The sequence below is a fragment of the Lepidothrix coronata genome, unplaced genomic scaffold (genome assembly GCF_001604755.1).
Source record: "Lepidothrix coronata isolate B3197 unplaced genomic scaffold, Lepidothrix_coronata-1.0 Scaffold170, whole genome shotgun sequence".
Lineage (NCBI taxonomy): Eukaryota > Metazoa > Chordata > Aves > Passeriformes > Pipridae > Lepidothrix > Lepidothrix coronata.
This window is the reverse complement of record NW_016690350.1, coordinates 376176-401963: the sequence shown is the minus strand read 5'-3', so window position 1 is coordinate 401963 and position 25788 is coordinate 376176. Positions and strand designations below refer to the sequence as shown.

The following is a 25788-nucleotide window of genomic DNA, read 5'->3' as shown; positions in this document are numbered from 1 at the left end:
AGGTGATAATGACTCCTGGTGTAGAAAATCTCCTGTGCCATGCCTCCTGAGATTTAATACATGCTGCACAATAAAAAGTGGCCACCTTGACAGTGGTCAGAAAAAATATTGCTCCCTCAGATTATTTAAAATATTTAATGTATTTTTTTTAGGTTGCTGGAGAGCTCTTTAAAATAGGTACAACAAAACAAAACGACTGCTGACCACCCTCAAAGCAATTCTACATATGATTTGTGTGTATTAGTGCAAGTAACTCCACCAAGTGCACTGTGTGAGAAAAGTAACCTGTGTGCAGGATTGGGCCACGAGCCTGCCTTGTACCAGATGTCGTTCTTCATGATCAGTGTACATCCTGTATTTTCAGAATTAGCAAAATACCAAATGAAAAACATTTATTTTTTCTTGTACAAACATCCAGTTGACAGAATCACAGACTGTATCTTTTCTCTCACTGGACAAAAAAATAATGATTACGAGAATAGTAGGACATATTTCATATTTCAGCCTGTGTGCAGTTGAATGTGACTCAGGGAGTTTTGAAAGGAAGAAACAGCTGTATTAGGTGGTTACGGTTCACTTTATTTAGAAGCAATTACTGCACAGAAGTGCTTATTTTGAGGATCAGGTTTTGGTATTTTAAAGCTTCCAGGAAGCTTTTTAGTAAATATTTTAATCAGACACATTCAGTATATTTCAGCTGGTCTGCTATAAGAAAAATGAATCAAAATCTCATTTCAAAAACATTTTTTTTGTACTATCAGATGTGTATAGTTTTTATATATATGTATTTGATTTTTTTAAAAATAGAAGAGTTCTTTCTAGGTAGGGAAGGTGAGATTCCTTTGCTACTTTAGGTTTCCTATAACGAATTGCAGGCTTCTCAGGGCTGGGACACTGGCAAAAAAAAATGTACATGCGTAATTTTGACCAGGGGAGCAGCTCAACTGGTGTTCTACTTTCCTGTGTAAAATTACTCAGAGCTAGTTTGTGTGGGATCAAGGTCCTTGTCAATCTATTTTTGGCTATACCCAAGGCTCTTCTCATTTAGATATTAGTAAAAATGTTACTGTTTTAAGCAGACTTTCATTCTGCAGTGCTCTCTATTTCTGTGTATTCTCTATATTATTAGTTAAATTTGGATTTGCAGTGATCACTTCAAGTTAGGGCTCCATCCTGCAGCCTTCCTGAAATGACCTCCCTGCCCTGAAGGAGATCACTAAATGCAATAAGTGTTCTGGGATCAAAAGAGTTACAAGGTCCAAGCTGACAGCAGGTATAATGGCAAAGCCTCAGATATTTTTCTGGTCCCTTGGTACTGGGTAAAGAGGTAGGACCTGATCCAGAGCAATAGTGGGGTTTTCTGTTGAAGTGTTTATGGCACTGGCTCAGGTGGTGATCTTTTTAAGATTATTGTTGTCTTTCCAAAATGCTGCCAAAAGCACTACTTTAGAAAGTATCTTCATATCCAAGGATTTCAAAATACGTTACTGAAGTATTTACCCATTTCAGTGGTGGGTAAACTGAGGCACATGGTGAACAAATCTCATGTTTTCAGGAATATCTGGTAAAATCCGTGCAGGGCACGTAAATTTGCATGGACTGTTCCCTGTGTGGGATATCAGTTGAGCCTTGGGGATGGCTTTGAGGGCTTGGAAACCTTCCTTCCCTCTGCTCGTGAGACAGCAGGACCACTGCTACTCACTCGCAAAGTGGATTTTTGTTTGTGGTTTGATTTTCTATTTTAATCATCTCCTTGGGGGGAAAATATGAGTGTAGCGAAGTGTCTTGCTTTGGTAAGATGGGATTTTTTCTTTGTTTGCTCCACACACACACTTACAGTGTTGATGGTACTTTGTGTTTATCTTAAAGACAGCATGATGGAAGGAATGTGTGTTGCCTACATCAATTCGCTCACCCGTATAAACATTTTCAGGAGGAAAGTCTGTATTTGTGTTTCTACGTTTTGAGATACTCAACTTTTAGACTATTAATGAGAAATCTTCACAGGTGGGAACAGCTGTCTCTGCTGCTCATTTTAACTTCAATGGTACATTATCCAAATTTTTGAAAGCCAGGTAGCATACAGCCAGCGTTAGATAACCAGAAACAAAAGCAGTCTGGATTTTAATCAGGCAGTAATTTGTGAGGAGAGCTGAGTCCTTCTCGGTGCTCTGTGTGCGTTGCCCTCAGTAGACTCTGTTGGTCTCCCACCAGCTGATGGTTGGGCTGGTGTTACCGGGTTTCCTTGGAGCGCGTTCGGTTCATATGTCACAAACGTGTTTAGAAAATGTTTACCTGCCTTTTTCAGCACTGCCCAAAGAAATATGGAATGCACATTTTATGCAAACACGTGATTTTCAGCAGTTTCCTTAAAAAGTACGTTTTAAGATGGTTCATTTGCTATCGTGAAGACTCAGGGTAGAAATGAAGTCTGCTTGCCAAAATACTGCCAAAATAAGGATCTGACTGCCAAATACCCAGAAAATTTATAAAACAGATAAATATGAAAAGAGGTTTAAAGTGTCAAACCCACGATAACCCCTGCAGCAAAGCAGGATAAAAGCCTTTATTGTTGCTAATCTAAGAGCACATCACATGTCAAAGGTCATGTATTTTACATAAAAGATGTATTGTTTTACATACTCTCAGGAAGGTGAGCCCTGACCTATTATGATGGAGTAGTGTTATGTCCTTTACAGTGCAGAATAAAGAATGTCTTATATGTCTACCTCAGCAAAGCATGTAGGGCTTCAGATACAGCAAACACGTACAAATTTTGGCCCCTGATGTTCTGGTACTGCATTACAAGGCCTGTGAAAAGCTTTTCAATCAAAGCATAAAAAATAAAAATAAAGTGCCAGTGAGCAACAGATAAAACCAATATGCATTTCATCTCAAGGTAACCTTTTTTCTTCTGGCTAAAAATAATCAGGTTTCAATGGTAAAGAAATAATGCCTCATTCTCATTGTGAAAACATTTTTCCTTCCAAAATAAATGGCGAATGAGTTCATATTCTCTTGAAACAACTTAGTGAAGATTCTGATTTTTCCCAGAGGTTGGTATTTTACTGCTTCAGTAAAAAGCTTAACCTAGTGATGCAAATAGTGCAACTTACCATTTGGTGAGTTTCACAAACACCCCCAAAACTCCACATCACTGTGTGAATTTTGTGAAATGGAGTTTCACGTAGCTCTGTCTTACACATCCACATGTCACCGACTTTCCGTTTCGTATGATGTCATCTGTGTCACCAAATTATCACATATTTCTTTGTCTGTATTACATATTACTCTGCACCCCTGCAGCAGCGGATCAGCATTTCAGTGAAATTATGTTATAATTTTACTCTGTTAAAGTATTTGGTCAATTGAGGTGGAATTAATTCTGAATGCTGTTAGTGGTTTGAGTTAGTAACTTGATCTAAATTAATAAACAAATGTTTTTCTTTTCTCTTGTACCATATGTTGATCCCAATTACATGAACAGAAAGTGGCAGATTGTCATGTTTCTTAAAAGATTACATACTCTTTTGCATAAGAGAGAGTACACAAGATGCAGTAATATACAGGGTAAAAAAAACCTACACGTGCTGTTTTCTCCCTCCTACTTTTTATAAAGATACACTTTAATTATTTCGCTTTTTAATACCCACTGCTCTTGCCACCTTGGCATGCTTGATGTGCTCTTGATAATGCTTAATGAGAAGATATCCCAAGACAGTAAACAACTTTTTGAATTAGGAAGATGCAGCTAGTTTTAAAATCTCATCTAGGACTGTGTCTCTATGGAAAAGGATGAGAAAAAAGAAAGGATCCAGAAGCTAAAATAGCAGCGGTTACAAATGGTCTTAAAATGCCTTAAGTAAAGAGAACCCATTCAGACAATAGTCAGATTTCTGAAACAAAGAACTGAACTCATCTATTATTCAAACTGAAAATAGATTGATAGACATCAAGATTAAGAAAGTTTATGCTAGAGAACAAAGATGTCTCATCTTCGTGGGTTTTTTTTTTCTGCTTTTGTTTCTTCCCAAAGACCAAGTTGTTCATGCTCAAGAGCCTCACACTAGCTGGTACTGATAAGCACCAGTCCTGTGACTTGATTGTTTTTATTAACTCTCTCTGAAAGTCATTCACCATTAAACACGATTAGATTCATTTGTTGCTTTATTTATGTTTGTACTTGCAAATGTGGTGCCAATGAAAATGCTTCGGGTGTTGTTGCTGACACTGACCCAGAGTCACGTGTGTTACCTTCTTTCTCTGCAGGGTAAGAAGAGTGACCTTTTTGGGTGGCTGTAACTGAAGATTGCTTTACAGGAGCAACTGAAGAAGGTAAATACAAATACTGTTTTCCACACAGTTTCTGAAGTATGTATGAAGGAAGGATCCAATCCTAAAAACATCAGGACTGTGCCTTAGTTGCACAAGTAGAAGCTCTTCTGGCAACATGCATAAAGTTTGCAGCATTTGACTTTGGGAGCTTTGGGAGTCACTGCTGCGCCTTAAACCCATGTTTTGCCTGGGAAACCAGCAGTTTAGGTGTCCAGTTATATTTTAGGAGCAAGGCCACAAAGATGCACATTTTGGCTTTGAGCCATGTTCTGAGAAGGCTGTTTGGTAGCAGGGCAGGGCCTGTGTGCAAATGGGAAGACCCTGCTGTGGCTGATCTTGGTGGCCACGTGGCCAGATCCGTAGCCCAGCATCCATGGGTGCTGGGCTGGGAGCTGCAGCAGCACAGCCCCACACCAAGGTCCCCTTACAAATCCTTAAGGAATGGTCAAATCAGCTTCACTGCTACTTTGTCCCAGGCTGAGACACTCCTGGATTTACAGCAGCACATCGAGCAGAGCAGGAGAGCAGAATTTAGCTGTTAATTTGATTGCTTATTATCACTGCAGAAATTAAAACACATGCTTTTTAGTCTTTTGGAGCACAGAAAAAAAGGAAAGAAATATCACTCTCCGCAAAATGATTTTTATTTAAAGCAATGTGAAAGTCCCTTGCTTCTAAATTAACTCCTTGCCTCTCTTCTTGTCCAAAGTTTCAAGTTGGAAGGGAATATTAACATCACAAAAGTGGTGATTCACAAAATTAACTTGCAGAAGAGAAGAGTAACGCAGATCAGTGTTTGGTACTGAAGGGTGTCATCTGACTGAGGTTCATATGGCTGCTTTATAATCACCTTCTTTCAGAAATTAATAGTCGGTTAAGCACCATAGCAACAAGCAACACTGATGTAAGCGTTGAGCAGTGGCTGCTGTTCACTGTGATGTCAGTCCTCGTTAGTGCTGTTCTCTTGACCTTGTTTGAATATAAAATGGTGATTTCATTTTAAACTTAGAATTTTACGGATGACTAAATGCATCGGAGCGAATTAGAGCTATTTTTATTTTTAATTTTATTAAAATGTACTTGAAGGGGGGAAAAAATGTCCCTGTTCTCTTCTGGTTTAAATTAAAATAGATCTGAGGACGATGTGGGGGTTTTTTTCAGTTCTTTGTTGCCAAAAATATCTATTTAGTTAGGATGAAACTCATGAAGTTTAACTGAATATTGCAATCCTTGGCCATGCCAATGGCGTGTGTCAGCTATATGATATAAGCCTATCTTCAAGATTTGAATATTACTGGGGGTTTTTTGTGGTGGAACCTATGAGGTATTAGATGCGTTCCAGCTATTGAAGAAGAAGCAGATCCTGCAGTTTAAGGAGATAGCGTTTCCTTGCCCTGCAGTGGTGTTTCTCCTTTGAGTTTTTGTGAAGAAGGGAAAAATCTGAAGTGCTAGGTGCATTGGGGGCCTCAGAATTAATGGGATTCTTGTTCCTAGTTCACACGTGGCCGTGATGCTATGTGATCCAGGAAAATTAGGAATTTTGGTGGTGATGAATGCAGGATACTACCTTTAGACTCACCTAAAGTTTGTAGGTCTCTAGAAGCAGATACATTTTGTACTGCTGCCACTAGTACACCACTCATGTCCCACATCCTTCAGCAGTGAGCAGTTTGGGTGATTCACAGAACTTATCACTGGAAAAGACCATTAGATTTTTCAGTCTGACCTCCTGCATATTGTAGGTTATTGATTCTCCCCCCTGAGCAGAGCTGATAAGTAGAGTTCAGCCAAACTCTGTTTCCCAGAAGCTGATCCAGGCTCAGTGGGAAGACACTGAGGACTGGAGAACAATGGGTCAGTTATGGTGTATGGAAGTGGGTGTGCGTTCAAGGATGTGTTTTCAAACTACACAACAAAATCCAAAACTTGATGGAAAACAAGTTGTTCAATGTGTCCTTTAATGTCAGGACTTGTTCCTCAGAGAAGGTTTGGCTCCATCCCTTTTCTACTGCAGTGAGGGGTGCAGTTTTCCACGCAAACCTATTTGCTGCAGTAATTTTGCAACATATTTCATAAAATAAAACCATAATGAATGATATGTGGTCCAAGAAACTGGATGTCAAATTTAAACTGGGTGAGAATTGAAACTGCCGAGATAATAAACCATGAGAATAGGAGATAGTAATGGAAATAGTGATAGAGTCCTAATTAGAGCAGTGCCACTGAAACAGGGAAGGTTAAGGGTTTGGTTGATTGAGTTTGAGCTCAATTGCTTGATAGCTTAATTTCAGGTGAAATCCCATCTTCTGAGTTAGCGGTTAAGCCGCTCAGTGCAGTTTCAGAGCAGGACTCGACTCCTTGAGGAGCAGCCGTGTGGCCCCGGGCGTCCCAGCGCTGCGTGTGAGCCTGGCCTCGGGCATGTGGGGTGGGATACAGCACACAGCCGGTAAAATGGATTTTTATTCTGCATGTTTTGTTTGCTTTCTTTTTTTTTTTCCTCCAAGGAGCTCTGAACACAGGCACAAGTAACAGAACAGATCCAGCAAGGGGCTTTGATGGTTAAACTGTCAGAATTAAGATGTTTACATTCTCCTTTATTTAGCACTGTTAGGCATAATGCCTAATTATATGCCAGTTTTTCCTCAAAGTAAGAATTTGAAATGTTTGATTTGGGGAGAAGGGAGGGGAAATGTATTTTTACAGAATTATGGACAATGGTGTTAGTTTTCCAGAAGTCATTTGTTTAAATGTATGTAAAAGCGTTTTCAATAATCAAACAGTGTTCAGTGAGCATTGTAAATCAGGGATAGCTTGCATGCTGAAAAACTGAAAAGTATAAAACATGCTACTAAACTTGTACATTATCGATAACAAAAGGCACATATAGACTTTTAAGATAGCAAAGATAGAATCCTTTAGAAAACCTTTAACAGCGAAAAAATCAACACAAAGGATTTAGCAAAGTTTCACTTAGTTTAAAATTTCAGATCTTAATGCTTGTCAGAGTTAAATGCTGATTAAATATTGATAATAAACTAGAGGCTGCCTGCTGTAACTCAGAGTTGAATGAGATGATCAACAGATAAATCTGTGGGTTTGAGCTCTAACTTTCTTATATAGTTTTATTTTCTCCTCCCTTCCCTTCAAGCCAGGAGAAAGGTCAGAAGGACTTTTTTTCCTTAGCTCAATACAAAAAATGGATTGTGTAGCTGGTCTATGTGAAAAACAAAGTGGACAAAAAAGAATTACTTTTTCCCAACTTTGTTTCATCAGGAAGAGAAATGGTTCTCAAATCACATTGTCGTGTTGCTGTGCCACCTCTTTGTTGGCCATTGCAGGCAAAAGTCTAAGCCTTGGTTTCAGAGACATTTCTGTTCAGGAAGGGCTCAGCAGCATGTGCAGTTTCTCCCCAGAACTCTGGTGACTTCCAGAAGATGTGCTGGTGACATCCTTACTCCTGTTTGCCTTTCCCATTGATGCCTGCTGCTCATGTGCTAGTGGGGTGGTTGTAGCTGGAGCAATCAGGCCACATCCAAGACTGGATTTATTTATTTTTGGACTGTTGGGAGAGGTTGTAATATTATTCTACTTGCTAAGACCTTGAGTTACTCAAAGTTATTCTTTGTAAGGCTGAAAGGTAAAGTGTGGTGCAAAGCATTTCTGTAATCTCCAGTAACAGAAATTACATTACCTGCATGTTTTTCAAACCCTAAAAAAGGTTGTGTGTGGATCTTTGGAACCACAAAGTGCTTGAAGACCTTACCTATTTGAATGAAAAGTTTGGTCCAGAGATGGGTGAAGCTGTGACTTTTCTTAAACAATCGGCTCAAAAAGATATAGAAAATAGATTAAGAAGTTTTGGATTAGTTTAAGAAGTATCTGAGCAAATCTCATTAACATGGCCCACTGCTTACTCTATTGAAGACTTCAAAGATCTGTCAGAGGAGTTCTTTCTGTGCTATTGTCTGCCAGCATTAGCAATCTCAGAGAACATGTTTCTTTTGTTTGCTTTTGGCCCATTTAGCTGTTCTTCTTTTTCTTCTTCTTAATATTCCTTAATATCTTACACATCTTCAAGTGGGTTGGTTAGAAAAATACATTTCTCCACTTTAATATAGTCACTAGCAGGTTTTGATCCTCTTATCCAATGCTTTTGGAGCTGATCCTTCTAGTCTTCATGAAGACTGCTAAAGGGAGAAAGATTTGGCCAGTATTTTGCATAATCCTGCAGCGTTTGTCCCATTACCTTCTGTAAATGCTTGATATGATCTTCAGTGAAATGCAAGACTCATTTGTATTACTCAACTTGCATTCAAAGTACTGTCACCAGTTTGGAATCCATGAAGAACGTGCAGCACGAGGCTGAGAGGTTTGTGCACCTCTGGATTAGCCTAATCTACACCCACAGATCAAACACGGGTGCATATATTGAAAATGGTCCAACGTGTAAAGGTCGTGACTGCAGCTTAAGCAGCCAAAAAGGATGCACTGATGTTTGCCTGTTGTGAAAAAGTGCTGTGAGGTCTATTAAGCTAAGCTTAGAGGAGAGGTCCAGCCTCTCCTTAGATGAGGTCCAGCCTCCCGCATCTGATAAGTTTTGTGCTAAAATGGTTAGACTGGCAAATGCCATCACAGAGCAACTCAGGGCTGCAGCATCCCTGCCACAAGCAGGTGTTGAATTCCTCCCACCACTCTTCTCTGTATGAGGAAACTTGAGCTGTGTGCATCCCAAGAGAGGGAGACCAGGCATCACAGGCAAGGCACTGATATATCTACGAGGGATTTTGTTCTTGTTGCAGTGATGGGTAGTGCTGTTGAAGGTGGTTGGACTTGTCATCCTGAGCCTTTTGGGAAAGGCTGTTGTAAAAACTGTGTTCAGAAAGTTGGAGCCTGTTCTTGTACCATCAGTGATTCATGAACAGCCTCCTCTCTCCTACAGATTGTAGCTTTGCTATGGACTGTGTTCAACAGGTACATTGCTGTGCTTATCTTTTAACCTGGCCTAACTACAGACACACCATGTGATACAGACTGTGCAGTTTCTAGCCTGGTTTTTCAAAACCAAGCTGGATAGTATGTCAGGACGTGCTGCATTTTAACACAGCTTGGCTGAAGAAAGAGTTGGGAATGGCATAGGCAGGAGCAGCATTGGTCCTCATTACTCCAGAGCCCAGGCATGGGCTACAGGTGAGATGGCCTGAACTCATGTTTGGTCTCAGACACAAAAGCAGATGGAAATATCCGTTTGAAGGTTTCCTTCTGGAGCAGGCAATGAACTCTTAATCCAGAGTTGGGCTGACACTCGACCTTGTGCAAGTTATGCTCCTGGGCCAGTGGACACAGGGGTGGTTTCCACTTACTGATAGTAGGATGATGGGTTCCCGTATGCATCACTGCTGCCTGTTGGGGTCTCAGGGCTTCTCAGCACGAGGGCAAGAACCACTGGTAGACTCACAGGCTTGAAACCTGCCTCTAGAAAACTCACGTCGCAAAGATGGTGCCCGTTCCTGTGTTGCAAAATTTAGAGACATGAGAAAGTGACAACAGAAATAGATTCTTATTGCATATTTCTTATTTTATTTGGTCATCTCTAAGGTTATTGCCTTTTGATTTCTACCACACCAGAAGTATATCTTGTGTGATGGTTAAGTTATTGTTGTACAGCGATAGCAGCTGTGTTTTACAGTGGCAGTGTTACAAGACCAGTGATGTCAGTGGGCATTACAGGAGGACACTCTTTTTATTTGGTAGCTCAGGCTAAAAACAGGGCATAAAAAAAAAAAAAAAAAAAAAAAAAAAAATTAAATTAAAAAAAAAAAAAAAAAAAAAAAGGAAAAAAAGTTAGTTTTTGTCCTGCCCATATTTCTCATTGGAACATGTGAAAGCATTTTTCGCTGCAGTGAATGGCAGGAACTTCAGAAACCACCTCTGAGATGTTAAATTGCTCAGTGTTTCTCCAGTGCAACCTGTGAATTTTAAGTTGTGGCTCTCCCACCTCTGCTGGCCGTATACTTTTCAGTGTGTTTTGCGTAATACCCCTTAATTGCTCAAAAGGGTCATTTCTGACTCTGAGCTCACTGTTTATTTTTTTTAGTAGTGTAGCACAAACATTTGGACGTTTGTAACTAAGACTCTGACGTCATTTCCATTGCAAACCATTAATATCCATAGTTTATAATACGGCTTTTCAAAATAGATTTTTGTTGTAATATGATGATCTCTTTTTTTTTTTTTAAGTAGAATTGTTATCCCCCTTAGGAAAAAAAAAAAGGCATCTTTTGAATCTACTTTCCGTTCCCATCATACCTTTTTTGTTAGTTTTCACAGCCCCTCTGTTTATCTCTAGTAGTTGTAATACAAGTGTTTAATTTAATCCTCCGACTTATTAAGGGTTAGTTGATCCCAGTGTTGGAAGGAAATGTCTGTGGAAGGGCACAGCATTTCCTGCTCCTGGGGCACTTCCACCAATGGAACCAGGAGTATGCAGTTGTGACATTTACTAATTGTCTGCAAAGATCTTAGAAATAGAAAGTGCTACATTTAAAAGCCAACAACAGCTTAAATCAATAATATGGGCAATGAGACCATTTCCTTTTTTGTGGGAGGGGGATTTTTTAACCCCTTTTTAATTGGAAAAATCTCATGCAGTTATTCTTACAGTTTGTGTTTGCTTTATTGCTGTCATCCTTCTCCATTTAATTTTTGTTCCAATAATTGGAAAAGATATTTTTATTGTGAAAATTTTGCTTCTAAAGCTTTACTGAATGCAAATTGAACATTGTTAAATATGTTATTATTGGAAAACTGCAAATTCATTTGTGTCTTTATTCCTCTTCAAGATCCGATGTCCAGTGAGAAAAATGTGCTTTTATTGTTTTGTTTCCTTTTGTTTTAAGGAGGGAGAGATGATTGCTTTTGGTGCTGCTTACTTAGAGAGTCCAAAGCTTTGAGTTCAGTTTTGGAGAACATTAAAATAAGCCCACAGGAGGTCTTGTAAAAGTTGTAAGAAATTGTAAGCATGTCTGCTGAGTCAATTATACAAGTCAAATTACCAGGGTAAGGCTGCAAGGTTCTAAACTTGTTATTTACTCTCTACTATCTTTAAAACAATTCACTTCTGCTTTTGATTTCACTGCAGATAAATGCATGTTTTGGGAGGAAAAAAAAGATATTAATTAGACAAAATATTAGTTAAAATTGAAAGAATTATCTGGATTTTTATTCGTGTAGTTAAACGGAGAGTCTGGGCTGTCCCTCTTTGGTAAGGTGAATCTGAGAGAATGTAGTTTAAAAATGCAGATTTTAGCTTTTTAAATTTCTCCTCAATGAAACTCAAGTGCACGAGGCATTTTTTTTTTAAGATAATTTGAATTCTAATATTCAAAATATACACTTTGAATCTCTGAGAGCATTCAGGGTTCTTTTTCAGTTTCTTAACCCTGTAATAAATTTCCGAAAATGGCGTGAATAGTGCAAATCCAACATGTGCATGGTGTAAATCCCACGTGTATAGTGTGTGCTCGGTAAATCTCCCCAAGTTTGTGTAGTCAGTGTGTCCTGTGTTCATGATCTGCAGGCCAGCTGGAGCATTACTGCTCGGAAAGCTGCCATGGTTAACTCGGCTTGAAATGCATCCTGATCAGCCAATGGATTTTCTAGATACTTGATAAGGTGAAAAAGTCCAGTAAAGTCCTTTTCCTCCTTTCCCAGCACAGTTCAGATGGAAAGCTCAGAGAGGAGCTGGGTAAATAGCTGGGGTTTACTAGACCCGGCTGTGTTTGAAACTGATGCTGAAGCCCTGCAGTGATTCCCAGCTGGGCTGTGGTGCTGTGCTACATCCCCTGCATCCCAGTGTCACTTGTCTTTGAAGTTGCCCTCCTAGAAGCTACTGAGGAGGAAGGCTGTCTTCTCCCAGGTAGCAGTGAGCATACCTCTGCCTGGTATTCCAGATGGTTGCATGCAGCAAGGGGAACCCTGAGCGTTCCCTGTGCACTCTGCCATCATCAGGCTGTGTACCCTCAGTTCCCCACTTGTGTCTCTGTCTTTCCCCTTAGCAAGAGTAGGGCTGTATCAGCTGTATTATGAGATGCCAGGTATCTACAGAGGGCAGACCCCAGAGTACCTCCATGAGTGGCCAGGGCTGACCTGTCCCAAGTCTTCTGCTTCCCTGCTGCTGTCATTCCTGGGGCAGGATTCAGTTGGCCAGGCCTGAAGCCCCCCAAGAACAAGTGGAACCTTGCCCATCAGCACATAGGATCTGACCCCAAAAGGAGAAGGAACATGGGGTTAGGGATGTTCATCACGCTCAGCCTCAGTGCCTTCACAAAGCACAGTGGAGGGTGGGCTGCTGGTGATGTGGGAGGAGATGGTGTGTGAACCTGTGATGTGCAGCAGACAGCATCAGTCTGTCAAGAAATTCTTCTTGACAAGAAGTTTTTCCCCCAAGAGGAGAGGGAGAAAAAGGTCCCAACAAGCTTTGTGGACGTTTGAGATCTCTTCAAATACAACTGTAAAGAGACTTGTCCTCTGACATTGACATCCCGTCTGGTCACCGCCCATGAGGAGTGATCTGTGGCATCATCTGGGTAAGACCTCAGAGTATCTCTGTGGGAGAACTAGAGTTTATCATAGTTTTATATTGGGTTTCCCTCAGCGTGTAACTGGATGCATTAACAGTGACATGATCCCAGTGTGACCTGGACTTTAATGGGTTTGAACTTGGAACTGTTCAAACATTAAGAAAAAGCCCTCGCTCCCTGCATGTATTCAGCAGCTGCTTTTTATATGCAGAACCCAGATCTGCAAAGGTTCACTGGTGGTGTATTTTCAACTTTCAGATGAAAAGGACTAAATAAGTGCCAAAAAAACTGGGCTATTTCTCTCCTGATGCAGATGTGTGACTGCCAGGACATGCATACATCAAAAAGATGATGTGCCTCTGAGCCGTTTAAAACCTACTGCTTTGTTTTGTTTTGCTTGAGGCAAACAAAATGTCAACCCCCTCAATCTTGGGAGAGGGTTTTTGCTGTTTAATGTGTGCTTTGGGCAGAGCCTGAGCCCTCAAGAGAGGATTTGGGGTTCGTTTCCTACCCCTGCAGCTGACTCACTCCATGGCATGGGGACTGTTTGTTCTGGACAAAGCTTTCTTGGGATTTTTTTTTGACTTTGCACATTGCCAGCTGTGCATGATGTACCATCCAGAATATGCTCTTTATCCTGTGTCAGACCTTAACTGTGGCAACAAGGCGGTGATTTGATTTTCCTGTCTGCAATGAGAGACAGATTTGCCCCTTGCCCTCCAGAGGGACATTGCAGGTTAGGTTATCTGGCTGCTGTGTGCTCAGACAGCTCAGAAAGGTACAAATTGTTCCTTTAAAAAAAAAAAAAAAAAAAAAAAAAGAAAAGCCAGGAAACAAAAAAACACCACCACACAACAACAACAAAAAACACACCAAAAAACCCAAAGCAAAAAACTCCCTGAAAAAACAACAACAAACCAAACAAACTCTGCAAGGCCTGTTTTTTTTCTGCAGTTTTGGACAGTATGTCCCATTCCTCTCCTGCTCAGCCACACACCTAAAGCGGTTTGTTTACCAAGTTTCTGCTTGAAAGGAGTTCCATTTACGAAGTTATCAGCTACCTGTAAACAAATGGGTGTAGGGGGAGGCCTCATCCCAGCTTGGGTTAGTGTTTCACGTGGAACTCTGCAGTAATGATGGAGAAGTTAGTCACCTGCCACCAGAGTCATTCCCATGGAATGATGATGGAGTGACCCGGAGTAAAGATGTCTCTTTGGAGAGCTGTTGACAGATTTACTGACCACCAGGTCAGACTAGACTGCCCTTTCTTTTTGGTATTATGAATTACTATGCGTTGAGTTTACTTATTAAATTGTTAGCAAGTTGTTGTGTTGTACTGTGTCCCTATAATGTCACCAAAGTCACCCTGCCTCACCCCTCCCTCCCCTCCCCACAACCAGGGCAGAGCTCTGCTCCAGGGAATCCGTCCTGTTCTTCCACAGAGTCAAAACGTTTCTTCCATACTACTTTTCTTTTACTAGGGGTGTAAATCCTTGGTTCTGTAGACCTTTGGTTCAGTTTTTTCCTTAAAGCATTAATGAGCTTTTTATTTTTTGGGGGGAAAAAATTGGCCATTAATGATGACATGGTATAAAAATGTAGCAGCTACAGCATATGTTCTGTTGGTTTGTCTTGTCTTATAGGAACATCATTTTTGCACATCACTATTAACAATGCAAACACCCTGAAATGCTAATAGCACTAGTAAGCTTTTAATTCCATGGAATTTATTGCTTGCTGTATTTCCATGAATTTATAACGCTTTGATTCTTAAGAGCCCCATTTAATCAGTTTTGCCTGGCACAGAACATAATAAACAACTTGCTGGTGCTAAAGTGCCACATGGGGGAGGCTGCTAACAAGAAAGTTAAATGCTTCTGCCACTAGCAGTTTCTTCGCTGTATTTTTCATGAGCTGTTACTACCAGTAATGTACTTTGCTGGCTTTAGAGCAGTGGTTAAACACAGTGACAAACCAAACAGCACTCCAGCACTGTAAACACCCAAAGCAATGCCATTTTTGTTCAGAGCTACAGTTTAAACCAGGCTTGAGGCTCCGTGTCATTTTATGGTGATCAGTCCTTTTTTTTTTTTTTTTTTTTTTAAGGTCTCGTTTCTCTTGATAATACAGGGCTTTTAGGAATAATTAGTGGGTGTTATTGATCAAGAAAAACAGTGTGGAGGGGGGAGAGAGAGAAAAAAGAATTGAAATACCTTAGAAACAATTCTTGTTTGTTTATGCTGTTTGACCATAAAAGTACAAAAAGACTGTCTTAATAGAAAAATACCAGATTATCAAGTGCTTTAGAGCAGAAAATGTCATTTGAGTCTCAAAACTGCACCAACTTTGTATAATTACCCTTTTAATTATCCCCAGTGGCCCATGAAATTTGTAAAATAGAGCATTGAGAGTTTGATTTACTTACATGTTGCACTTTAGTGTTATGCTCTTAATGAATATTGTTTAGTACTAATGTCAAGCAGAGATTGCTGAGTGCTATAGAGAGGTGCATGCTGCAAAGCTGGGTATTCAGCAGGGAATTGTGGAAACTCCACCTTAAATGAAGAGTATGTACATATCTAAAGCAATATTCTGTAATTTTTATTGCCTGAATGGAACCTATATTGATTTTATCCTCTGCATGCAAAGTAGTTTACTATATTTTCTTTATTTAACCATGCCAGAGAAATAACCATTCTTAGGGCAATTATTTCCTTCTGTGTCAGCGTCTTCCTCGTTGTGAAGAAGTTACATCCTTCCTCTAAAGGACCAGAAAATGGAAGCAAGCTCTTTAATTTGATCTTAAGACCTAACTGGTTTAGCCTCTGGTAATGAAAATAACAGTAATCAATATTTGATGTGGGGTTTCTGTGGGGTATCCAAATATCATTTATTGCCAAGAAATTGCTGGAATAAGCTTGTGGGAAATGTAATCCAAAGTGTGGTCTGAAAACCCAGCTAAATTAAACAGGCATCTTCAAAGGTGAAGGGAAACGTCAGTGAACAGTAAGAGTAAAGAGAAATAAAGCAGAGTCTGAAGGGTTAGATAATAGGATGTAATAGTTGGTGACCTATAAATTATTGGTATAAATCAGAGTGAGGTGGAGACTCTGTAGAAAGTATTTGCATTTGAAAATGGTCATAAACTGCTTTCAAGTGATGGTCTGGTCCTCAGGATCCATCCACTGACAAGTTGGGGAGATTGGATACTGTGGGTGAATGGCTCTCAGAAGGATGGGTTGCCTTCCTCTTGTCTCTCTTTTTTTCACCTTTTGAATTTAGCAAGTGTTAAGAGCAGCATCAAGTGCTTGTATGTGAACTGGACCAGTTGTACAACTGCTTTGGCATCTCTAATAATGTATATGACCAGATGCCTCCAGAGAAGGTGGAAAGTCTGAGGTTTTACTTTTCCTTCTCAAAGTCTTGTTCGTGTTTTCCTCCATCTACTGTTGTACCAGTCTTGGTACTGCTCTTATCTAGCTATGTGCTGGTTTCATTATCCTGCTGAACTCATGAGATTGTAGCGTGGCTTCACATTTCATAGATCAGTTTCTATGGAGTTAAAACTCAGCTTTTAATTTGTTTTTATAATTTGTGAATGTTCCTATACATTTGTCGTATATATTGTTGTTATGTAAATACCATAGTTGTAGGAAAGAAACAAGAGAAAACCAATGATTTTGCAACTTTCATATAGTTTAGAGAAAATTTGAGTTCAAATCCAGCCTTTAAGTAAATGGCAAAGATCTGTTTACATACCAAGGACCAATATTTTAAAATATAATTTTTTCTTAAAGTAAACAGAAAAGTGGAGTGTTTGGTGTACAGCTGAAATTTGGAAAGACAAAGTTGTGATAGTTGTTTATGGAAACAAATTTCAGGGAGCTGATTTCTGGAATTCTGAAATTTGAATTTATTTATGTTTGAAAATATCTCGTTTGAAAGAAGCTCAAGGGAACAACCTATGAGAAGGCTAATTAAGCATTTCTGTATGATGCTGAGCACAATGGGGCTCCTTTTGTTTGTCCTGAGGCCCTGTAATAATAAACAAAATAACTGCTAATAATTGGGAGCCTTGATTTGAAGCTGTGCTGACTGCAGGACTCAGGCAGTGTCAGTTTTCAGTAAGTGCATCAAGGCTGACCTTGAACTCGGGTGTGCTGATAAGAGCAGTGCAATAGCCCGGTCACGCCCGAGAGCCCGTCGTGCTCAGCGCTGCTGGTCAGCTTTGCTGGTGTTTCTTTTCTCCTTGTCTCGTGCCCTTCCTTTGGCCAAAGGCTGGATGCTCCAGACTTTCCTGATGGAGAGAGTCACCTCAGCAGCAGCACCACAGATCACCCAGATGCTCTTTGTGCCAGGAAAGCCATGCCCAATTCGGCAGGGGAACAAGAAGATAGATTTGTTGTAACAGAAGTGGTTATTTTGGCTCAGTTTTATTTTTTCTGTGGTATGTTTGCTGTCTCCTCTACCACTGTGCATGGGTGCATCACTCCCTTCTGCTTGTACAGCTTTTTAAATGTGTGTGGTATCACATCACACTCTGGCCTTAATACACCAGGAGATGATAGAAGACAGTGTATTTGTCTGGTGTTTTGCTATTGAAAGGGTTGGAATTTTGCCTGAAAGCCAAATTGCATGGCAGGAGATTACAAAACGTTTAGTTTCCAAATCTGATTTTTTTTCCCTTGTGAATTTTTCTTACTTGCTCAAAGACAAGATTCGTCTTGAACAGCCCAGACTGAGGTGGAGCTCATAACCACGCTGGAAAGCGTCCTGTGGCTTGGAAGAGCAGCTGGTTGGAAGGAGGACGGTTCTTCAGGAGCAGTCAGGGCGCTTTCAGTTCTCACCCCCATCTCACTTCATACTCACAAGCGTTGGTGGGCTGTGGTGACAGCCCTGTCTTGTCACTGGGTGTCTAACGAAGGTAATAATTAGTCATGACACTGCCCCACCATAACGGACAGTTGCAAGTTGTCATCGCAAATCCTGCATCTAAGAGATCATCTCTCTATTTCATTTTGTGTCTAGGTGTCAAAATTTGGGCAAGAGTGGCATTTTTGGAGCCATTGAACTGCTCTTGTGATGGTTCTAAAAAATAAATAAAAAATCCAAAGAAAAGTAGAAAAAGGCCAAACCCCAGTATGTTAACTCAATATTGTCCTTCTGCAATAGTCTGGCATCAGAGATGTGGACAGAAAAATGAACTCGCACCTCAGGAGTAACTAAGAATAAGGGAAATTTCTGAAAGGTGGTTTTACTGCTGTCTAAAATTGGAAGCATGAAGTGGAAGGTTAATAAAAAGAAGACAATCCTCTGAACCTCGTGGTTAGACTCACATTTAGCCACTCAGCTGAGGAGGGGCAAGGGAGCCAAGCCAAAACCATCACAGCCCAGTCAGATCACTGGAGGCATTCTTGTTTTCAAAGTTGGTAGGAAATAGTTTTCTTAGGAAAAAATGGAATTGATGTTCTTTTTTTTTTTTTTCCTTCTCTTTAGGAGCCAGTTTTCTGATCTCCAGTTCATGTTATGAACTTGTACTGGCCTTGAATTTTGAGTCTTTATTTCACTATTTTTCATGAGCTGTAGTTTGTACATTTGTTGGCAAATTATATGTTTTTGCAATCCTGCATGCCTCTTGCTCTTAGGGAAAGGAATAAAGAAGAAAACTGTGTTATGCTGAAATGCTCTTTAGATCCCTTTGCATATGCTTTTGCATATTCTTGACTTGTTTTAGGTGTTTGTAGCATTTTTCTTACGCTTGGTCCATCATTAGCATTAATGGGGTAACAAGAGTGTAACAAGGATAACATACCCCAGAGTGTATGAGTTAATTTTCCTTTGAAGTCGAATGAGGTTGTCCAATAGGCCACAGGCTGTGGTTTGCCATCACTAGGAGTAGTTTTTGACTCCTTGTAGAATAGGTAATCTCTCCTGGGGAGTCTACGATGAATCCCGTTGGACTGTATATGCCACAGACAGGTAGATGCCATCTTTAAAAGTGCCAGTAAGATTCTGAGGCACCTTTTCCAGCCAAGAACAAGAGGTGCACGAGATAAAAGAACCATTTGCCCCTGCAAGAATTGTGCATTCACATGATTAGTGAGGCGTGGTATTAAATTATTTGAGCTTTGTGCATAAATATATACTGAGAGAAGCCTCGTAACTGGGGACTTTGAATATAGTTTTCTTCTTCATGGGCCAAATACTCTGCTGTAGATCAGACTGAGAGTATTTTGGTGGAGCTCTGCCCAGGCATAGCAGCTGAAGAGCTTGTCCTCCTTGTGTGTGTTGCACTGTCCCACACCCAAAGAAATGCCTCCTCATGTTTTATGGGTGGACTTTGCAGCTTGATTGGAAATAGAAACACAGTAAACAGCAACTGCGTCTCAGAAATATCCCCAGCAACACAAACTGTCACTATTTCAGCTTCTCTCCAAGGCTGCTTCTTAGGGGGCTGATCTGCAGCTATATAAAAGCATGGTAACATAAGCTGCAGCACCAGCCCTGGAAAATCTTGTAGTACAGCTAACAAATATCTGCAAAACCTTGTTTGTATGTATGTGTGCTTACGTTTAAGATGCAAACTTGTATCTGAGTGTGCTCGGCTCCCTGCAGTATATAGCTGCAGAGCTATTCCGAAGAGCTTGGAAGAGATGGGTTTGTGGTATGATTTCTTTTTTTTACTGTGTTTTTGTCCTCCTGATGATGTTTATTAACATCTTTCCTGATGTCCAGCTACAAGGGATGGCCGCATAAAAGTTTACATGAAAATACATTTCTCTGTAAGTGCTCTCTCCCTGTGATTCTTTTACAGCTTTAAACCAAACCAGTTCCATCCTGTTTCATCCTCTACCCCTCAGACCTGATAGGAAGGATATTTCACTTTCATCTAAAATTCACCTTGTCCTTTACATTTTTCACTTTGGTTTGCTTGTTGATTTGAAGTAGCGGGTGTGACCAGCCATCAGAGAGCCCTGTTGGGAGCCCACTGCCAGGGAGAGCATCCTGGCTCACCCTTGGGATAGGAGGTACAGCCCTGACTCTTGCTTTTTATTCCAGCTTTTTTTCCTCTGAACACACCAGAACATCTGAAAGTCTCCTTGCTGACCACTAGTGACTTGGAGCACTGAAACAGGAGCTTGGAGTCAAGGCCAATGATTATTTTTTCTGCTTCACTCCCTGAGCTGGGACCCGTAGCCAGGCTCTCTGGACATGGTTCAGTGCATTCAGGGACATGCTGGACATGAAGGATTTGCCTATTTGCTAAAAGAGCTGTCAGTGCCTGCAGCAGTCAGGAACTCTTTGGACCAGTTGAGTTTTCCTCAGCAAAGAGCACAAAGGGGGCAGGTGGGAATATGGAGGGCATCTCCTTAGACTGAGCTGAGAAAGATGGAAGGGCAGAGCTGCAGCACTGGCTCTGTGTCCCCAGGGCCAAGAGATGTATGTCTGGGAGAGCGATGCACCTCCATCTTCTTGCTCCCACCCTTTTTCCTTAAGGATTTATGATGTTCTGTGAGTGGAGACATTCTCCTCTGTGTGGAGACACACCTGCCAGCCAGCCGCCTTGCAAGGGCTTTGTAGGGGACAGAAATTTGGTCAGGTGTTTGTTTATGTTCTTGTCCAACTTACTTTAAAGAGCAGGCTAACAAGGTGCTGTAATAATTATTTTAAAGCAGTTTTGGAAGAGAAGCTGTTTTAACAGGTTTAGTTTTACTGCACAGCCATCCCCTGGCCTGCCTTGTTTTTTCTCCTTTAGCTCTGTCCCCTGCCACAGCTGGAATATGTAGGGCAGAACTGCACATCCTTAACCAACGTGTTGAAAACTTATGGATACTGAGATTCCAGGATCAATAGATGGATTTTGGGCAAAGTCCTTGTTCTTTTTAGCACTTTCTGCTGGTTGGGTTGGGTTTGGTTGGTTTGCAAAGGTTTGCCAGGGAATATCTTGATCACCTTTTCTAAAGGTCTTTGCCGTGCCTCTAAGAAGCAAATGTACAAAGCACTGCAGTAAAAAAAGGCCTTACCCAGACTTATTTGTCTGGTTCCTTTCCTTGATGAAGTTTTCCCCTCTGCAGTGCAAATAGTATCTTTGCAATATTGGATATCTTAGCTTGAATATTAGGTGTTTTCAAAAAATGGCTCGATACTGTGTTCGCTGGTTAACCAAAACCATTGAAAAACAGTTTGAATGTGATAATGTGTAAATAGAGCTGAAGGACTGTTCCTTGTCACTTACTCCAGTCCCGAAATGTCCGTAAGCTGGAGCTCCAGCAGGTTCTTGGGTAGTTTGGGAGGAAAAATGTGGGAGTTGTGCTAAACCACCTGAGAAGGAATTGCAGCCAGTACAGCCAGCAGCCACATTTAACGTTTGGTACGTCGTCAGAACACACATTTTTGGAGTGATAATGATTATTTCTGGTACCCTAAGCAGGGAATGTGTACTGTCAGCTCTTGTGGAAACAAATCAAAAGACAGTCCTTTCCCTAACCAATGCAAAAGGAAATATGTTTTCTGCTTAATTTCTGCTTAAAAGGGAAATTATTTTGAAGAACTCAATTTTTTTCTATTGTTACATTTTATTTCCGTTCACCCACTTTTCCCAGAATCTTCCCTGTATCTAAATCTATTAAAATAATGGTAGCTGAGAAGGAAAGAATAAGGCCAGGAATAGGTTCCCAGTGCATATTTCTAGCTGCTCTCCTCAAACCATCGTGTTTTCTTCAACACTGAGTCTATTCTCCATGAATCAGAACTTTTGGAGATGGAGGGACCTCTCTTAGGTGTGTAAGGTTGAGGAGATTTTTGTGTATGTGAGAATGGGTGTGTGCCTCTGCACATGGCCGTCAAATCTGATTTTGTGACTGTTATTATTAACATTTTGTCTTTCCTGATTATTTTGCACTGTGCTCTCCAGCAATTTCTTTCTAAAAAGCTTCTGTTGTGAACCATTACTGTGGGCTCGGCCACTGCTTCCGTGTGGTGCAGAGGAGTGGGAAGAGGGTATGACTTTGCAGAAACATAGGGTTACCTCCAACCACAGAAATCAGGCTGTAAAAATGATGAATATCTCTCTTCTGTCATCCATAGATCTGACAGTTTTGTATAACTTATGAATTAAACATCTGGGAGGTGTAGATGTATTTTTTTTCCCTTTTACAGTCACCAAAATTGAGGCAGATAAGCCGTTGAATAATTTCAGTCACCCAGTAATGTTACAGCAAGTTTTGGGAGCAGATCTCTGAATTGTCTTTCTTAACAGAAATGACAGAATTGCCATTAAGAGCTAGTAAGATCAAGATGTCACCTGGTGCTGTGTCTTAACCACAAGACTTTAACCTTCAGCTCCATGCAGAACAGACAGGACCTTTACTGCAGAGGCCTCATTGAACAGATCCTGACAAAGTAAACAGCGTGACACTTAATTTATCTACCCCAGAAACATGAAGGGCTCAGTCGACCTGATGGGATCTGTGGTTCCAGGGAGTCTAGGTATTTAAAACCTGATGCTCAGCCTGCTAAGCCATCCCCTGCAGCTTTCCTTAGTGCATAAGATATGAAAAAATCTCCTGTCCTGCAAAACAGATATTAAATTGGATACTCTTTCACCCTGCCACGATAAGAAACGCGGCAGAGAGAGGCAGGAAAATGGAATGCTGCTTAGAAAGAAAATATATTTGAATCTAACATAAAAATTGGTGAGATAGGAGGATTTTCAGAGCTAGCAGCAATCCCTTCCCCAATGAGTTGCTGAAAATTCAACTCTCCCTGTAGTTTTTGCACTGGATTGTGAATAAAAATGGTTGTGATTGATGAAGCGTTTGGTGTCTCACTGTAAGTTGGTCAAGAGGGACTTCTAAATCACCCAAATGAAATATTGCATTATCATGAACGGTAACATGTAACTGTTAAGTATGCTGTTGCTTATCATAAGCTCAGGCTCCTCCGGAGCTCTGCCCGGCGAGAAATCTTTGTGAGCACTGGAGCAGAAGAGCCTCTGCACGGCCCAGCAGCACCACAGGGCTCTGCCCTGCCCTTCCCAGGTGGGACACAAACAACTTGTAAGGACTGTGTGCTGCACTCAAGGTGTTGCCTGCACCCTCCTGCAGAGTGGGCAGGTCAGCTGGGGCAACAGGGGCGGTGAGGGGTATTTTGGGTTTTATCTTTTAGAGAGAATGAAAGGAGGAAAAGGCAATGTGCCTTTGTTTGCTGAAGGGCATGGACCCCTTAGTCAGATGTGGAAAGCCTTGGCAATGAATTACTCCCTCCTGCACGGAGCTCATTACATAGTTATGTTCATATTGGGGTGTTTTTTGGCATAAAGCTTTTTTACCAGTGCTGTACACAGGTCACTCTTCTAGAGTGACCCACACCTCTTGTTGAAAAAGCCTTGTTGTTCCCCATATGACTAAAAGCCAGCCCTGTTGGGCTGAAGTTTTCTATATCCAGAACCTTCCACAAAGGCCTTGCAGCTGTTACTCAGAAAGGAATTAGAGAAGTAGATACTGCCTGGCAGTGTGTGAACACACAACGCCAGTTAGACAAGCAGCCTTAGGATTTTCAACGTTTTAGGGATGTGGAAATGAGGAGGAAGGTCACCCTCTAGTCAGGGATTTTGCTTTGGGTATACCTACACAACTTGATCTCAGGTTGGCCAAGCTTCAGGTCTCCAAAAATGCTCCAAATTGGACTAAGCTCTCTAGTTTCTCTGTAATGGATAGGAAATGTAACCAACCCTCAGTTTGAGATAGGTGACATGCTCAGGCAGTCATGGTTCATTTCTTTGGCCTCCTTGTCCCTGTCTGCTCATTTTCCTGCCTCCTGAGCTGGTGATGTCTCCTCTCTATTCAAATCAGGTGGCTTCCTGTACCCCTGCCTGCTGGCTGGGGGGCAGAGATGAAGAGCACGAAGCAGTAGGTGGGGAATGGTGCCACCCACCTACCTCCCACTAAAGTCTTTTACCTGCATGTTTTCATGTCTGTGCTCCAATGTGTGGGAGTTTGGTGGCTTATCCAAAAAGTGGTGATCAGGGATGCTCACCATGGTAGGTCAGGGTGTTCCTTGTTTTCAGGAGTACCTTGGGAGTTTTAGATTGAGTTTTTTGCCAGTGGCAGAACTCAGCAGGGGAAGAGTTCAGTGCAAAAGGTTATAATTGGACAAATTCACTGGTAACTGAAAACAAGGTAATTGAGATGGGACGTGGTACGTTGGATGGTGTTAGTGGTCACACCTGTACAAGTATGCATGTATCATATTTAAAAATACTAATATTCTAATCAGTGTAAAGTTAGAGGAAAGCCTTCCATGTGTGTCAGAGCCTTGGATCCTGTTGGGGTGAACTAATACTGCACAGGAGTGAGAGAAAGAGGAGGGAGATGTAGTGTCTCTACATTGGTCCCCCTCATCAATAGTAATCTTAACTCATGAACCTAAACTGAAACAGTCATTAAACTTTTATCTCAATAGGAAAGCTTCACGTTTTCTTGACAGAACTGATTCTGTGGCTACTAATTTATTACTGCAATTTAAGAAACAGACGTCTGTCTGACATGTGCCATGTAGTTCAGGAGGTCACTAGTGACATCATACTTAAAATCGTTATCTTTGCAAACTGTGCGTTTTGCATAAAAGCTTTTATTTATAGGCAGTCATTAAAATTGGGACCTGATATTTACTTTTCTTCTGATTAGGTTAAAGAGTGAATATGAACAAAAAGTACCCTCCTATTAGCACCAAGCAGTTTGCAAAGTGTGCTATTCACAGGCAGCCTTTCTAAAGGAATTATGTTGAGCCATTATGGGCTTACATGGTATATGTTAGTTAATACATTTGTTTTTTCACTGCTGAGAGCGGATTCGTGTCACAAGGGGTGTATTTTATTTCTTCCTGGTTCCCTACAGATTCTTGTCCTCATCCCTGAGTAGGTGGATGGTTTGTTATGGAAGTGTTAGACTTGCAGAGAAGCGCTGTATTACTGGGACCATGAGACTGTTGGAGGGTTGGTGGGTCACCTCTGTTGCTCTGTTGTTACTGTTGCAGGTGGACTGGGGCAGTTTGGGTTCTTAACTGTGTATGAGCATTTTGCTGGGCCAAATTCTGAATTGTCCTGTTGCCCAGTCCTGACATGATGAGTGTTTAACCCAAGGCAGGGGGAGGAACTGCCTGAGTGCATCTCTCTAGAGCATGAGCTGCTGTGAGCTGCATCTGAGGTCTCCAAAGGATGCACTGAGTTGTACCATTAGGATGTCATCACCAAATAGCCTGTGATCTACTGGCCATGTGTTATGGGGCAACACAGACCTACAGGGCCAGAGTCAACAGCTCTCTTCAAGGATTTAATTCTTGGGATGTCCATGAACTCTTCTCCCATGTTTCCTCATCCTCCCGTCCTGCCATCTTATCCTTGATGCCAAATGCCCCTACTCACAGCCATGCTAAATGTAATATTCAGTGAGTGCTTAAAAATAGTGAACATGAGTGCTGGTAACTTTTCCATGCCAGGTTTCTCCATGAAAGCACCAAGGTCATCAGGTATGAGGTTGCCCCCAGCCCAGCAGAATGCGCTGGGCAGGACCTGAGCCCCCTCCAGGGGAGCCCAGGGGCTTATTCCTGGGCTGCAAAATGCTGCCCCTCCTCATCAAGGGTCATGAGGGGAGAGAAGAACTCTTCAAAATCGAGTGACTGTTTAATAACTGTAATGAAAATGATTTTTGACCAAAAATTATGTATTACCAGTTGGCTGAACTGCATAGCATACTTTGTTAATATTAGATAGGGCTGCGTTGTTTTTTTTTTTTCCCCCAGATCTTACTGCTAAGATCGCTGGCCCATTTCAATTTTTATTGAAACAAATAAACCCAATAAAAACACTTATGCT

At 41.1% G+C, this 25788-nt stretch overlaps 1 protein-coding gene across 10 annotated transcripts in view; it reads left to right on the top strand.

The window, feature by feature from the left end:
- FOXP1 (forkhead box P1) overlaps positions 1 to 25788 on the top strand; it is a 382197-nt gene that overhangs the window by 156044 nt on the left and 200365 nt on the right. For all 10 annotated transcript variants that reach the window (XM_017829858.1, XM_017829853.1, XM_017829855.1 and 7 more), the window contains one exon: positions 4270 to 4335. The gene's annotated coding sequence lies outside the window, so the exon portion shown is untranslated. The remainder of the gene's footprint in view (positions 1 to 4269; positions 4336 to 25788) is intronic.